Below are 9,972 nucleotides of genomic sequence, written 5' to 3'. Positions count from 1 at the left end.
AACACATTCCACTGTTCCTGGAACTCAAATGGTTGGGGGGGCCACAAGCACCCTGGAATCCATGTGTGGGAACCATGGTAGTATAATCAAGAAACAGGAAGGAGAGGGGTTGGACTGATCAGTACAGATGGCAGGGCCTAGTACAGAGTGGAACGGAGAGTTCTCACCCGGGGTGATTGTTGTGATGTGCACAAATGCTCTGCTGGTGCTGGGGTGCCCGCATGGTTTCTGGGGTCTTGAAAGGCTACAGATGCCCACAGAGTGTTCTCAGATGCACAGTGGGAGGCCCGTTGCAATATGTACATGTGGAAGAAGTAGGAGACCCCCTTAGTGTGGAGGTGCCATCTAGAAGGCAGCCTCACTTCTCTGAAAAAGTTGATTGGAAAAAAAGGGTCCGTACCTGTGCCCAAAGGGCCATATATGCTCCTGGAAGTTGGTGGTGGAAATAGTTCTCCATCCATTAATCACTCCCTCACTCACTAATGTCCTTGTGTCCTTGAGAAAGGCTCTCCCTGTCCTGGTTTTCCTGAATAGAAATCCTCTTGCCTCTTGGGTGAATAGGGTTATGGGTTGTGCAGAGGGTGGTGGTTTACTGAGCATCTTAGAGACTGTCCTTTATGGAGCCTAATGATCCCAACTGGGGAATGAGGCCAGGGTCCTAACTGTGGTTAGTGTGAGGACACCATGGGTTCAGAGAGGGAAAGAAGGACAAGGGAATCTCAGATGTCCCTTCATGGCCCCTGGAGTTAGAGGACTTACCCCTTTGCACCTGGGATCAGGAGACCTCATTTCCTCCAGGACACGCACACTCAGACGTTAATCTTGAGTGTGGGTTCCTTTCTGGGGTCCAGGGCTGTTGTTAGCCACCAGGAATGACAGTGCTCTCCATGCTGAGTGGAGCCAGTTTTTGCCAGGAAAGAGCCCGTGGTCACGCCTTGTGCAAAGCACCCCACGCCAGGGGCTCCCATCCCTACATTCCTGTCCTGAAAGGAAACCACTCAGAGGCAAGGTGGGTCCAACCACCTCCCATGTGTTCACTCATCACTGTGTTCCAGCATCACCCCAGTTCACAGTCCTGATGGGATTGGATGTGGCTCAGAATGTCACCTTCATGAGCTCTACCCTGCCACAGCTGCAGTTCTGCAGTGGGAGAAACTCAAAACCTCAAAACACATGCACATGAAAGAAAAGAGCAAGAGCCAGAGCCCAAACAGGGCCACATGTGGCAAGGACAGCTGGAGTGCCTAGGTTGGGACTCAGAATTATGTCAGTGGGGTGGCATTGCTGCTGACACCAGCATGATAACAGAGAGCCAGCCCTGCTCATTTTGCAGAGCAGTGTGTTGGGGAAGGCAGAAGAAATTGAGAGGCAGGATTGAGTTTGGCCCTAGGAGGAGGTTGGGTAAAAGGCCAGTGTGAGTTGGAGGGCCTGGGCAGATAGAGAGAGGCCAGGGCACACCCCAAAGCCTGGAGACTGCACTTGATGTCCAGGGTTGTGAAACACCACCTCCCCTCTTACTCACAACTGAGAGCAAGGGGCATTGATGAGTTCAGTTTGTGTGTGGCTGCATCCAAGGTGGCTCGGCTAGGCACCTCTGTTTCCTTGACTCAGGAGGCTGGGAGTCCAGGCTCCACTGAGGCTGGGCTGGGAGGATCGGACTCTGAGTTTATGCCTGTGTTCCTGGTAGGATCCATGTTGGCTGAGCCTCAGTGTTTTTGCAATGAGAGGATGGGTGACTGTCATGTCTTTATCACAGGACACACTTGCTAAATGGATTTGTTTGCTCTGGGGAGGAAAGAGAGAGAAGGGAGTGATGCTGGAGACAGGGATGCAGACAGGGGTCATAGACTTGGCATAACTCAGTCTTGGAGGTGATATCCCATCACCTGTACCCACTTCAATTCCCATGAATGCAGAGGCTGAGCCCCCTTGAGGTGAGGGGTGAACCGGTTCTGGGCAGCAGGATGCTGTGGTACCTCGGAGTCTCTGTGAGACCCCAACACTAGACACACTTGGCCCTTTTGAAATCTTAGGAGAAGCCTTGGGAAGTTGTATGGCAGAGGGGAGCAGCCTCTGCATCTCAGTCCCCTCCAACTTGCCATGGTGTAGAGAGGGAACTGCAGCCACGATGGGACGGACATTGGCCACGTCCCTGTGTGGGACACAGGCCTGATTGAGTTGGGGTGCATTCTTTGTCTCTGCCCTTCTTGTGATTGTCCCATCTCTACATTTGTGCTTTAGCCACCTGTGAGTCCCATCTCTGGTTTCAGAGAGAATAGAGGGTGTTATGGGCCAATAGACACAATAAACCCTAGAGATTAGATGCTACCCTACTTTCCAGAAAAGACTGGGCACACCATGAGTTGCACAATGATGGGACCAGGGTCCAAAAGCTGCTGAGAGGGAAGGACTGGTTGTGAATGCATTTTTGAAGGCTCCAAGCTGGAACTCTAGTGGCACCAAGCAGGGCAGATGCTGGTGGGGATGTTTGGGTAGTTGTTGGTGAACACCTGCGCACCTGAGATGTTTAGGCATGGAGGAGAAATCAGCAGCTCATAGGGCTTTTGAAAGTGGTCTTATGTGAAAAGAGGCTCAGGTATGGGCACAGGAAATGACATCATTGCCTTGACAATGGATCAAACAGAACATGGAACCCTGGTATCCAGGCACCCACTTAACTGACCAAGCCATCCGAGCTCATTTGGTTGGAGAAACTGGAGGGAGAAGGATGTTCTCCTGTGGTTGCAAACAATGCCGAGCCTCAGGCTCCCAGGAATCTCAGGGGGGCCAACTAGCCCTTTTGTGGATGCACTGGGTGAGGCTTCATCTTAGACGCCAGAGCCTCTGGCGATTGTCGCAGAGGAGCTCAAGAGTAACAGTGAGTAGCACAGGGCAGGTGAGCCCAGCAGGCCCTCTAGTCTGATCCCTGATGAATGGCCCAGGACTCCTATTCTGACTGTGTGTGTGTGGGTGTGTGTGGGTGTGTGTTTGTACTGATGGGAACTGTCCCATTGTGCTTTGACTCTAGTGTATTGGCACAAGTCATTTTTCTGTTTGTCACCATTTCCATTTTAAACCAACATTCTTGGTCCCAACACAGGGTGAAAATGATGAGAACACGGAGGAGCCCTTCAGGGTACAGAGCCTTGAACCTTACAGGCAGGACCAGCTTAGGAATGAGCTCCTGCCTGTCATTTGTGGGAGGAACCTACATTGCAGCGGCAACATGGGGTTAATCTCCTGGGATTCCATCCCCACCCATCAGGTGCTGGATCTCTTGTTCCCAAGGTAAGCACCAGACCACCAAGCCCAAGTGTGTAGCCCCCTCATGCCTGGGTCTTGGGGCTGCCATGTACCTCTCAGGGACCCAAAGGTTTGTGATACCTAATGAGATAGAGGACCACACTCATAGTGGAATGTCAGTCCCGAATGGGACGAGTCCTGGAGGTGCCTGCCACAGCCTTGCAAGGGGAGTGAACTCCGCTCTCAGGCAGAGAAACCATCCTGACTCCAGCTGATCCACAGAGGTCCGTGGAGCAGTCCCCACACACTGGGCACCACAGCTCAATGGTGTGCACTGAGCTCATTCCCAGGTGGACTCAGCGAGGCCAGGTGGTCTTTCTGGTGTGATATTGGCTTTGTGAAGAACGTAGATCTGTGCCAGAGGCGTCTCAAAACTCAGGCCTTGGGAAAAGCACTTTTGGGTTAATAAAGACATGTTAATTTCCATAGTGGGACAGAGCATCCTAGCTGGGACATAGCTGGACAGGGGCTTTGGACATGGCGGCTCCCACACCCAGAGATATGTGGGAATCAGCAGTTTGGGCTCATTCACTGATGAACATGGAGAAAGCACCCACTGTGTGAAGACACGTTTCCAGTCACATTTCATAATTCATTGAAAAATAGGGTGCAAATGACTGCCATTGTGTCCCTTTTCATGGGGGTCAGCCTCAAACCGCAGGTGCCATGAGTACATATCCTACATGTGACTGCATCCCTGACTCCATGGGGCATAAGTGCACGTTGTCCTCTTCAGTGACTATGGTGGACCCCTGGACCAACTTCAACATGGAATGGGCTTGGGGTCAAGAGGGTGGGCTCCTGTTTCCAGAATAGGGACCTGCAAGGTGATTTGACTTGGGAAGGCTGAGGAAAGACTGCTCTCCCCAGTGTAGGGTCAGAGGTTTTCTCTGGAGGCCGTGGTGAAGGCAAGGCCAGGGTTTTGCTGACTCCACACCTTCCTCCCCACAGTGCCTCACCTTCCTTCCTGGGGACCTGGGTGAACCTCTACTCCGAGGCTTCCCATCAGCCTCCAGGCTTTCTGAGTCTGCAGCAGCTGCTATCCATGTGGCTCCTGCTGGGAGGCTTGAACCTGGAACACCAAGCACACCACCTCCTGGCCGCAATTGAAGATGGCAAATCAAGCCAGGCAAAGCCTGAGAGCCAGGCGGACTGTGGTGAGTACCTAAGGGTATATGAGGAAAGGTCCGACTGTTGTCCCACTGCAGGAAGTCTGTATGCCTGGTGTTGGGCTGGAAATTAGGACAAGCCTTTGTCCATTCAGGAAGTGACCCCAGTCTGCAAAGAGGTCCTGTGTGGGCCAAGGGCCTGAGTTCTTCCTGGCAGCAGAGGTATTGTCTGTCTGTGGGAAGGTCAGGGCAAGGCAGTCATGTTGGCATCTTTTCTCCTCTAGCTACAAGCTCAGTTCCTGTCACGGCTCCTCAGCCAACCCCAGAGCCAGAGCCTTCTCCCAGGGAAGGGGCAGAGCCGGAGTCCAGGACATCAGGGGTCTCTACTCGGTCCTCCCCAAGGCCCCAATATAACAAGCGGATGAGAGGCAGGTGCCTCATTCACGTCTACCTGGAAAAGGAAAGGACAACACAGTATAGGAGCATCCTGGTGAGTCTTCGAGCAGGGGAGTCTCCTGGGAGCCCACAGTGGGGAAGACCGAGTCCACAGCAAACACTTTGGACTAGGCCTGTCTTCTTGAACTGGAGCTTCTGGAAGGTCAGGAAGGAGAGCAGAAAGTGAGCAAGAGAGAGGCGGGAGAGCAGCAGCATGCCAGGTCTGGGTGCGAGTGGGCCTGCGTGTTTTGGGATGTGCAGGTCAGAAGTGCAGGAGTGAGTGCTGGGTTCAGAGGAGGTCAGAGAAATATCGAGGGTACAGGCCATCCTCTACTGACCTTGGTATTGAGGAGGAGTATATTGAACCGTGGAGGTTGAAGCACAGGAGTTGGCAGTCATTTTCTTGTGTGTGGGAGGGGATATGTTGCTGGTTGAAGGGAAGGGAGCCATTGTAGAATGATTAGGGTGGGTAGGTGTGGGTCACAGAGAACTGGGGGCCTTGGAGGGGCCCATTAGTGTCCTAGTTTGCATGTATGTGAATAGAGATTTAGCGGCTCTCTCTGCAGAATTTTCCTGGGTGTGGAGTATCCATCATGAGACTCTGGTGTCCACCTCCAGGGGAGCTATGTTGAACCACTGTACCTGCTGGGTCCGAACCTCCTGACACCCTAGCAAGCACTGACACTCTCGAGCCCAGCAGCTTCCATGCCTATCATTAAAGAGTCCTAGTGTGTGTTGTGCCCTGGCTGTCAGGACCAAAGCACCTAGGGTTTGTGCCTGGTCCACACAAAAATGCAGCTGCATCCCAGACCAGAGCAGGGATATGGAAGTGCACTGGACCATTCCTCCCATCTTGATGGGACTAGAGTGTGTCTGTACAAAGTCTTTTGGTCCTTATTCCCTTGTCCCTGTAGGGCATAGCAGGTTGAAGCAAACTCTTGTACTAAGATTGGACTAGAGGCTCATAGGAAGACCCCCACATGATCACATGAAGGCCTCAGGTAGCAGGGTATCAAGATGGTGCCCTTGTGTTGAGAGCTCACTTGTCTCTGATTGTCCTTGAGCACTGTCCTCTGGGTAGCTACTCCCAAATTCCCTCTCTGATGAGCTTTCTCCAACCCTGCTCAGGTGACCTGCCAGGACAGGGCTCCAGTCATCATCCGCAGGGCCTTAGATGCACACTTGCTCCAGCAGGAGGACCCAGAAAACTACGAGCTTCTGCAAATTCTCTCGAACCATCAGAGTAAGTGGAACCATCAGAGGGTAGGGAGCAGTGAGTCACAGTGGGCTCACGATAACTGGGAGCCAGAACACAGTGTGCATTGACCCAGTGCCCAGGATGAGTATGGTGGGACTTGTGCATAAAACAAAGTGTAATGATGGGGCATAAATCTGCAGGTTCTTCATGTTCCCCAGGGGCTGTGGACCTGCCTATCATGTGTTCTTTCCTTGGCCTGAGGAGGCATTGCAAAGCTATTATCCACAAGGGGCCAAGAAGAGAGGCTTCTTTGTCTTGTGTCAAAGAAGACAGACAACCACAGGGTGCCTACTTTGGTGGCCTTTCCTGACCTAGATGAGTACATGAGAAAAGCAGTTCAATGAAGAATCATTTCTGGCTTCCAATCTTTCTATTCATTGCAAACTGAGTTTACTTAGGACCAGAGGCCATTTCTAGAGAGAAGAGTGTGGTAGAATAGAACCCTTCACAGCTTGTAAACTCTTCTTGGAGAGAGAGAGAGAGAGAGAGAGAGAGAGAGAGAGAGAGAGAGAGAGAGAGAGAGAGAGAGAAGAGAGAGAGAGAGAAAGAAGAAGAAGAAAGAGGAGGAGGAGGACGAGGAGGAGGAGGACAAGGATGAGGAGGACGAGGAGAAGGAGGACATGGAGGAGGAGAAGGAGAAGTAGAAAAATGAAAATAAGTTGAAGGAGGAGACCATGAATAAGAAGGTCAAGATGACTTTAAGAAGAAGCATGAGGAGAAGATGAAGAAGAACAAGAACAAGAAGGAGAAACACAAGCCGAACAAGAAGTATAACAATAAATTGATTAAAAATGTGAATGAGAATTAGACTCATGAGGAGAAAATGCAGAAGTGGGGAACTCAAGAGAAATATATATCTCTGGATGGCACAGCCCTGCTGTGGACATCCTCCACCTACGCTCAACACACCTCCAAACCATACCCCTCCAATTAGTGTAGCCCTGTATGAGTGGATGAATCCACTGGCAAGGTGGAGGCACCCACCATCAAGTGCTTTTCCATAAACTGACCTGTGATCATTGCTGCAGTGGGGAGAAAAATTTGAACACATGAGTCTTTGGGGACCAATCCAGATACAAACTCTAGCTGTTTGTCTTTGGTGGGTCCAACGTGAACTAAGAAGGTCTGGGGTACAAGGGGCTATTTCCTTGAAAGGTGTTCCTGTAGGGGACCTCCTGTGCATAGAGGGTCCTCAGGGAGGAATCAGTGGGGAGTCTTTGGTGCAACAGTAGCTGGATTCGGGGGCTCTCAGGTCTGTGTGTGAGACCTGAGCTGGCAGAGGCTCTCAGATGTGGGGGATGTTGGGTAGTGTATTACTTGAGTGTCACCTACCACGCCTCTGCCCCTGCCTCTCCAGAGCTGAGGATCCCTGCTGATGGAAACGTATATTACGCCCTGGATGGCAGAGTGGATTATAACTTTCTTCTTCAGGAAACAGCTGCCAGCAAGTTGTTTAAAGTCAAGCCAAAGGAGGTAAACAGCCACCTTCTTCAGTCTTTACTCCTGGTGCCACTCCACATCCTCCAAGGGGACAAGAACCTCAGGTTCTGGATGGATGTTTTAGAATGCCCACAGAGCCAACTACCAGGCTGGGTGGGGTGCAGGTGCTGGGCTTTGCTGATGTTGTCATCCCCCACAGTTCTTGGAGCCTTCTGTGGCAGTGGCATCCAGGATCCCAGCAGCTGTGAGCAGCAGCTCTGTGGTGGCTGCAGGACCATTGCCCCAGGCCACCCAAACCAATGAGTGGTGCGTGAGAAAAGTCACCAGTAACAGCTCCTCACTGCTTCACTCCAGCGAGCAGGTGGAAGACAGCCGCTTTGTCCACGTCCTCCTAGAGGGACAGAGCCTGAGGGAGACAAAGCGCATCCTGGTAAGCCCGACAGCAGGGCTGCCTCCTGGGTGTCCCCACAGTGGAAGGCAGGAGACACAGCTAACCCTGGGGCTGTGGTGGGAAATTAAGAAGAGAGAGGTCAGTCTTAAGGGCTTGACCTGAGTGGGGAGAGCCTCAGCATGCCCAGCTGCAGCGGTGAGTGGGCCTGTGTATTGTGGGTTTGGCAGGCCAGAAGTGCAGACGGAAGTGCTGTGGACAGATGAAGGCAGAGATATGTCCAGGGTGCAGGCTGCAGTGCCTAGAACTTGGTATTCTCAATGAGTGAGGTTGGAGCAGCGGAGCTGGCAGTGACTTGTCACATGTGTAGGAGGGGGTGTGTTCCTGGTGGCAGGGAAGAGAACCTCCTTAGCATGACTAGGTGTGAAAATTTGGGGTCGGGATCACCTGGGGGGTCATGCCAAACTTCGGAATGTCAGTCTTTGCATGTATGTAAATACGGAGCTAAAGGGGTTCTTGGCAGAATTTCTATGGATGTGCAGTAGACACGCTAATGCTGCAGGTGTCCAGCTGCAGAGGAGACATGTTCAGTGACTGCCAGTGCTGAGTCAAGTACATCATTAGAACCAGACCCACACCGAGCTTCCAGAGCCCAGGGCCTCTCCAGGCTATCATGAAGCACTCAAGTGCACACTCTTGCATCTGAGTCTGTTTTGTGTAGTGGCAGTCAGGACCAAAATTTTCAGTGCATCTGCCTCTTCCACCCACAAAGGCAGCCTGCATCCCAGAGCACACTTGGTGCGCAGATCCCTGGCCCATTGCTGTCATCTCAGTGAGATGAGAGTGTGTCTGTGCATAGGCAGTTTGGTCCTTTGACCTGAGTGGAATGTGGCTCCCCAGGGGGAGGGGAGATGGCAGGTACAGGCAGATATTTGTACCAGGATTGTTCTAGTAGCACGTTGCAAGAACCCAGGCGGTATATGGAGGCCACACTCAGGTAGCAGGATAACAAGATTGTGCCCTTGTATATGTAGCTAACATTTCTCCTGAATGTTTGACCACAGTCTTCTGGGTAGCTCCTCTAAAAGCCATTCTCTGATGACATTTGTCCCACCCTGATCTAGGTGACGTGTCAGGAGAGGGTGACAAGCCTCATCCGCAGGGCCTTGGACCAAAATTTGTTGCAGCATGAGGATGTGGACAACTTTGAGCTGCTGAGAATGATGTCTCTGCATGACAGTAAGTAGGACAATCAGACAGTGGGGAGACATGATCCACAGTGGGCTCAGGATAACTCACAGCCAAGAGAAAGTGGGCCTTGGCCCTAAAATAGCCAGAGTGTGGTGGGCCTGGTGCAGGAAACCAAGTGCAGTGATGGGCGTGTCCAGTGTGGACGAGTTCAATGAGGCCCCAGGCGGCTGCTGGACCTCTCTAAATGTGTTCTCCCCTGGACCTGGTCTGGCAATGCAAAGCTAATATCGATGAGGGCAAGGCAGAGAGAGGCTCAATCTATCATCAGTTTGGTTTATGGCTCACTGATAAGGATGCCTTCAAATGAAGAGGAGCAGAGCATGGGTCCTGATTGGATCAGCATTGCTATGGACGGAAGCCGCACAGGTCCCAATCCATGGCCAGGATATGAGAAGTCCTGCCTACTCAAGAATGTCAGGATTGCAGCAACTGGGAACAGGACTCAGTGAAGAGGAAGTCAAGGCCAGGGGACAGCCTGTTTGGGTTCTTTTTGGAACAATTCCAAGTCCTCTGTGCCTGGGTGCCCATCTCCTGAAGATATCAGAATGGCCAGGTTATTATTCCTTCCAGCAACAAAGAAGGGCATCTGAAGAACAGAGGCCACAATGCTGAGCTGTCCACAATGCCAGTGCTCTTTCCTTTCTTGTGAGCCCGACACTCCTAGCCTCCACCATCCCAGCCTGTCCACAGTAGAACCCACCATCTGTCGAGCACGTAAGTGAGTTTTCCCATTTTCACACACCGCCTCATTTGAGTTGGCTCTGTCTCACACATGAGGAAGACTGAGG

The sequence above is a fragment of the Ictidomys tridecemlineatus genome, unplaced genomic scaffold (assembly GCF_052094955.1).
Source record: "Ictidomys tridecemlineatus isolate mIctTri1 unplaced genomic scaffold, mIctTri1.hap1 Scaffold_1223, whole genome shotgun sequence".
NCBI classification, from domain to species: Eukaryota; Metazoa; Chordata; class Mammalia; order Rodentia; family Sciuridae; genus Ictidomys; species Ictidomys tridecemlineatus.
The sequence above is the reverse complement of the archived record's forward strand: the minus strand, read 5'-3'. Positions refer to the sequence as shown.